This window comes from Gossypium hirsutum, chromosome A08 (genome assembly GCF_007990345.1).
Source record: "Gossypium hirsutum isolate 1008001.06 chromosome A08, Gossypium_hirsutum_v2.1, whole genome shotgun sequence".
Taxonomy (NCBI): Eukaryota; Viridiplantae; Streptophyta; class Magnoliopsida; order Malvales; family Malvaceae; genus Gossypium; species Gossypium hirsutum.
In genome coordinates, this window is record NC_053431.1 from 71,114,429 (window position 1) to 71,121,854 (window position 7,426).

The 7,426-nt window shown below is 35.1% G+C and overlaps 1 non-coding gene across 1 annotated transcript; it reads right to left on the bottom strand.

Annotated features, from left to right (window-relative positions):
* Positions 1-6,214: 6,214 nt before the first annotated feature.
* Positions 6,215-6,320, bottom strand: LOC121205464 (small nucleolar RNA R71). The gene has a single exon (XR_005900541.1). It is a non-coding gene; the product is annotated as a small nucleolar RNA R71 (small nucleolar RNA).
* Positions 6,321-7,426: the final 1,106 nt, after the last annotated feature.

Sequence of the window (7,426 nt, forward strand, 5' to 3'; positions counted from 1 at the left end):
GGTCATGAAGCATTCATTACACATGCATGTCACAACACCAATCATGCATGGCCAACCATCATGTTCACATTATTTCATCATAAACATTATAACATAGCATGGATAGATAGATTTACAAACCATACTCAATATGAGCCATGCCCTATGGCCATATACAAATAAATCAAAATAAGCCAATACATTTGGCCAAATCATAGAACACATATCATAAAAACTAATCCCTATACATGTCACTCACTTGAAACTTCTCAGCCTATGTATCAATATCCCAAGGTGATAGCTTGGTAGTGTGATGTTGTCTCCGACGTTTTCCAACCCCGAGCTGACCTGACAACACTAAAAGAAATGGAAAGGAGGGAGTAAGCTTTACATTTTGTAAGCTCGCATGAAAATAATAAGCAAGGAATTAATATGCTATTTCAATTTCTCTCTATTTATTCAAAATCCAGTCAAGCTGTTTTCTTGAGTCATAGTCACTAAATCATTTATATCTAGAGCTACAGAATTTAAAATTAAGATCCATTAAATTTTCCAAAAACTAAACTCACATATATATTTATCATAAAATTTTCAGAATTTTTGGTTCAACCAATAAGTACAGTTTATTCATTAAAATCGCCCCTATTTTGCTTTCTGATAGTTCCAACCTCTCTTCACTAAGAATTAATTATCTCATAGTACAGAACTTGGATGATGTTCTCATTTATTAATCTTGAAAATAGACTCAATAAGGATTTTAAGCATATAAATTATAACCCATAAATATTTGCCTACAAATTTTATTGAGTTTTCCAATGTTAAGATAAGGGAGCCCAAGATCACTCTGACACTATTTCACAAAAATTTAAATATCTCATCATATGAGATTCCTTTGCCTACATCATTTCCTGTATTGAAACTAGACTTGATAAGGTTTAATTTCGTGTTTTATTCAGCCTCTAACACAATTTACACTATTTTTGGTGGATTTTCAAATTCGGACCATTGCTATTGTCCTAATCTATCTTAGTGCAATATAATGATAACCATCACAAATTTTTCATAGAAATTATTCTCACAAATATCACTCATTCATTTGTACTCTTATCACAAGTTCATTTCATTTCACATGTCAAACACATACTCATGGGTTTCGAGTACGTACCTGTGCAATCTCTTAGCACAACCACTCATCCAAACAGGACAATCATATGCATCATACTAGTATCAACTAAGCATAGATGAGTTTATCATTTCAAGTATTTCCATTCCATTTCTCATATTAATCCCGTTGAATTCCTAAGAATCTCGATAGATATCCTATTTACCATCAATCATACATGTGATCATTATCAAGTATGCACTCCCGCAAACCTCGCTCTTACGGCGAGATTACCAGTCCAGGCTAAATCCCTTGTGACAACAAATTGCTTTCATGAGATCGAATTTGAATTACCAGTCCAGACTAAATTCAGACCCTAATCAGATTACCCATTTGGGCTAAATCCATAATGCACACATATTCTTTGGGAGACTTGATCACTATAGGAACACCTGTCTGGGCTAGCTCCTTTTTACCGTCAATTCATTTCTAGAAATCCATCGATTATCCTTTTTGTTCAATCGAGATTTTCTCTTTTCATCAAGTATACCAATATGCATAGATGATCATGCAATGTACATTCAAATCAATACATTTTCAAGTTTATTTGAGCATAAATCCATACAATCAAAATAATGTCACCTTGTTTCTATACAAACTTACTCATTTCATTTAAAATATCATATTCCACCAAATTTCTATTAACATCAATATCAATACAATCATAGCAAGATATATTTCATGTATAACAATAATAACATGAATAATAGGCTTATTAAATCACGAGTACTTACCTCGAATACGAAAACGACAAAGTTACCATTTTAATCCATAACCTTGTATTTTCCCGATTTAAGCCTGAATATCAATTTCCTTGATCTATCATTTCAAATATAGCCTATTTAGGACTCACATTGTTCAAATTGACCCAAAAATCATATTTTGGAAAATTTATAATTTTGCCCCTAAACTTTTACTTATTTGCAATTTAGTCCTTAGGCTCGTAAAATAAAATTGTTCAATTTCTTGATTACCCAAGCCTAGCCGAACCATATTCAAGCTTATGGCAGTCCACATTTCTCATTAAAATAGATTTTTAGTTACCTATTTTACACCTTTTTCAATTTAGTCCTTTTTAGGCTTTTTCATGAAAAATTATTTAGAAAAGGTGTTAAACACACTCCAATCTTTCATATTCTACCATTAAACATCAAAATACTAGCATTTCATGCATGAGTAAATTTTTAAACATAAACCTTAGCTCAAAATAATGGTAGAAATGAGTAGAGCATGTTACCGGGATTTCAAAAATTCATAGAACGTTAAAAACGGGGCTTGGGATCACTTACTATTGAGCTTGAAAGCTTGGAAACCCTAGCCATGACTCTCCTCTTGATTCACATGGCCATGGGAGGAAGATGGACACATTTGACTTTTAATTTTTGTCTTTTAATTCATTTTACCCTTAAATGACCAAAATGACCCTTTTACTGTTCTTTCAAATTTTACCCTTCCAAGCCCATTTTTGTCCAAATTTTTAGAACTTGATCAAATTTCTCTTTAAGGACCTCTAACTAATAGTCTAACTCAATATCATGCAAATTGCTTCTAGAACACAAGTTTTACAAATTATTCGATTTAGTCCTTAAAGTCTAATTAAGCACTTTTCGCATAAAATTTCCTCATGAAATTTTCACACAAGCATAGAAACATAATTATTACCATCTTGGATTTGTGGTCTCAAAACCACTGTTCCAAGTAGGCCCTAATTCAGGACGTTACATGAATGATTGAATGTTTGGATTATAATGGTATGATGATTTGTTGATAAATTGATAGACTAACAAGTATAAGCAGACTATGAATTTTGCCATGTTATGAGGTATGTCTTTAAACCTTAAGATTGTTTGAATCAATGTGATGACTTAGTATGCATGAAAACTAGGTTATGACATGTTACAATGATTCCTACAAACTATCTAATTGCTGCACGAATGGATAGGTAAAAACATGTTAGGGGTTGCAAGAGTAAGGACTTCGTAAGATGAAAAAGGGGCTGTAATGTAGAAACAATAAATAGACTATAAGGTAAAATGAATTATGCAAGGGGTAGAGTTTGCTAGTACAGGGTTTGCCAAATTTAAAGGGTGTCCGCTTAAAAAAAATGGGAGATCACGGTTGGACTATTCACCAATTAGGCTATCAATTAGACGATGTAGAATTGCTAGGGTTCGCCAAAAATAAGGGTTGACTAGAGATAAGGGTTTGTCAGTAGTAAGGGTTTGCAGGTTTGATTGTGAGTTGTTTAAACCACCTTATGTGTTCACTACGAGATGGGGTTGTGGGTACTGAATGTTTGGTTTTCCTGAATTGTTTTATTATTGGTTTAGAAAGGCATGGGTTACGTAATTTTTAATATGCAGTTAGAGATGTATGATTTTAGGGTTTCTATATAATATTAAAATTAATTGTATGCTGTATTTGGTTGGTTGGTGTGCTTTGTAGAGGTTTAACATAAAGTCATATTGGTGGCTAATGTGACGTTCAAAATTCAGATCGGACCATCTCGGCTAGGTTTGGGGTGCCACAATTATAACCTGTGACATAATTGGGGTGTAACAGGTTTTACTAATAGGGCCACTGCCTTTGGTGGACATGGACAACACGGATTACTTGACTATATTGGAAGAACACTAAGTTTTTCTTCCTTACACTTTCATTTGGGTTTCATAAAGCATACTCCTCTGACAAGGAAAAATTGATTGTTGTGCCCGCATAACCACTGTCAACTAGGGCCCTAGTTATTCTCCATTCTTTGACAACATAACCTTTGTAACCTTGAAGCAATAGTTACACTTTAACCTGAGACGGTATAATCACCACCAACTTGGACCTCGAGTTGAAAATCAATTCCAGTTTCTCAGGTGGTGGCACCATACTTACACAATAGGTGAAATTTTTGCAGGATACCGAGCTCCATGACATCACTGTGAACCCAAACACAACTTAAAGCTATGACTATGTCTCCCTCAAAACAAGAGATAAATAAATCTTTAAACTTGAAACTTTCAACACGCAAGAAAAAAGAAAAAAATATTTGAGGATACTAAATTAAGGGGATGGAAACACGCGTTTATATAGGGGATGGAAAGGGGTAAAAAGGAATTTTATTATCGCAAAAATCCTGGATTGTCGGGGCTCAGAAGTAGCAGCAATTGAGTGGACCTGAGGTTGAAAGGGCCAGAGAGAAAACACTTTTTACAGGAGGCATTTTCATCTGACATGGCAGTGAAAACGCTTCCTGCAGGACACATTTTTGGCCACATGTCAATGGAAAACGCGTTCTGCAAGAAGCATATTCACTGTGTTGTCAGATAAAAACACCCCTGTAGGGAGTATTTTTTCTTTGTTCATTTCAACCTTAGGCCAACTTGATTACTTTTTCATCTGAATCCCTGCAACTCAGGATAAAAAATTTCCTTTTTACTAAAAAATGCCCTTGCTGGGAAGCATTTTCTCCCCATACAAAAGAGCTCTACAGAAAGAACTCAATACATGCCTTTGATTTTGCATATCTACCTTTGAAGCAGATTGTTTATTTGAAGGATACTTGGCATTAGGAGTAATTGTCGTTGTCGTGAAAACTTGAATTTTGTTCTTGCGTTGTTGTCAAAGCAACGATAGTTCGTTAAATTATGTATAGGTTTAGGATTTTAGGTGATGATTACTCTATTTTTTTTACTATTTTCTTGATTTTAAATATGTGGAACATGCTATTTAAAAGAAGATGAGCAGATGAGTCAAAGCTCTTATCCATTCAACAGTTAAATTTGTTAGATCAAAATTGGGCCTTTTTTGTATTAGTGCAATCTGAAGATCTTGCATTCAATTAGACCATAATGTTAAAACAGCTTCAGACAAGGATTAGGCACAAAGTGGGATCCGAAGTAGAATTTCGAGCCTTAAATATAGATATCTTCCTTTATTGGAACCCGCTAGATATGCCATTTTTTATATCAATACGGACAATGACCTAGAGCAAGAGATCGAATCCCATTGCTCTCGTAGGAATGCTGTATTAGAGTTGTATTCTGACTTCATCGAGGATGACAAAGGTGGCCCAAGCTCAATTACACCATGTCCACCAAATCCTAAGTTAGATTAAGAAGCCGAAAGTCCTACAACATGGTTGTGCCGTAGATTCACATTATTACTGCAAATCTCATACCAAGACCTGCTAAAATCATCATCACTGGCAAGACATTCTTCAGTTTTGCCCTTTGATTACTAAGGTGGGGGACAATTACGAGTATTTGGTCACGGGACCTACGAAACACCCGCATGACATTCTATCAATGCCTTTGATTTTAACTTTGGCATGCTAATGTTCAACACAAGTAACACTTAGGCGAGCACACCATCAAGTCATTGGGGTGGGTCAAACAAAAGTGATTTTAGGGTTGACATTAGATTTACAAGAATGGATGATCTACTCCCAACAACCTAGACCTATGAGGACACATTTAACCCTAGACTTGCAATCGAGGTTGATACGAAGAGGGAGAAGAGAACGAAGAGGACAAAGAAACAGACAATGATGTTTCAAATTACTTATAGATCCTGAAATTGAGTAAACATTTAGATAGAGAAGATGCAAGATATTTACTTAAAGACAAGCCAAGATGGATATTGGAAATCAAAATGATAGACAAGGTAATGGAGTCAATCATGTGCACAACCCAATCCTTATTGTTAATGATAGGGATCGTGCCATAAGATAATATGTTGTGCCACTCTTCAATGAATTAAATTTGAGAATTAAGAGGCCAGATATTGAGGCACCCTAATTTGAATTGAAACCAGTGATGTTTCAAATGCTCCAAACGGTGGGCCAGTTTAATGGTATGCCCACAGAAGATCCAAATCTTCACCTTTGATTATTCATGGAGGTGAGTGATTCATTTAAGATAGTTGGTGTGACTGAAGATGCGTTTAGGTTGAATCTATTTCCATACTCGTTGCAGGATCAAGCACGAGCATGGTTGGATTCATTGCCACCAAGTTGAATATATACTTGGCAAGAATAAACAGAAAGGTTTTTGGTAAAGTATTTTCCACCAAGAAAGAACGCAAAATTGCAAAATGAGATAACTAGTTTTCAACAATTGGATGATGAGTCCTTATACGAGGTGCGGGAGAGATTTAAGGAATTACTTTGTAAGTGTCCTCATCATGGGATTCCTTATTGTATCCAATTGGAAATGTTTTATAACAGTCTCAACGCACATATAAGATTAATGGTAGATGCTTTTGCAAATGGTGCAATTTTGTCTAAGTTTTATGATGTGGCTTACGAGATCATTGAAAGGATCACTACCAACAATTACCAATGGTTGACAAATCAAGTAGTTTTTGGAAGACGAGTAGCTGGAGTGCATGAAATGGACATACTAACTTAACTCTCTGCTCAGGTATCTTCTATTTCTTCAATGTTAAAACAGTTTACCATTAATGGTTTGAATAATTTTGCATCTTAATCACCAAGTCAGTATGATGTTGTTTCATGTGTGTATTGTGGGGATGGCCATTTTTTCAAGAATTGCCATTTGAACCTCAAGTTTGTTTATTATGTAAGGAATCAGTATCAAAATAGAAGTGGACAAGGACTACAATCCAAATTCTACAATCCATCATGGCGAAATTATCCAAACTTTTCCTCGAGTAACCAAGGAAATGGACCGAACAATCATATGCAGCATAAACCCAACCAATCCAAAGGGTTTAGTCAACAAGCTCCAAAACCATCTCAAGTTGAGTCATCAAATAGTTTGGAGGACTTTTTGAAGGCATACATAGAAAAAATGAAGCTTTGATCAAAATTCAGACATCGACACTAAAAAATCTAGAGAACTAGATGGGTCATTTAGCTACTAAACTTCGTAGTAGAACACAAGGAGCCTTGCCAACCAAAACATAAAATCTAAGGCATTTTGGTAAGTAACATTGCATGGTGGTTGCATTAAGAAGTTGTAAGATTTTCTAACCCAAGAAGGTTGTGGTTGAAAATAAGCCTATTGAAAATGAGGAAATTTAGCCAACAGTTGAAGTTCCTACACTAGAAAAGCCGAGTGCTGAAAAACCTTATGAGGTAAATCCTAAACTACTGAATTCTAAAAAGCTAACACCTTCTTTTGCAGATTTGCCTCCTCAAAAAAGTTGTCAATTTCAACCTAAAGTTCTATATCCTCAAATACTCCAACAACAGAAGCAGAAACAAGAGGTACAATTCAAGAAGTTCTTGGATGTTCTAAAGCAACTGCACATTAACATCCCCTTGGTTGAGGC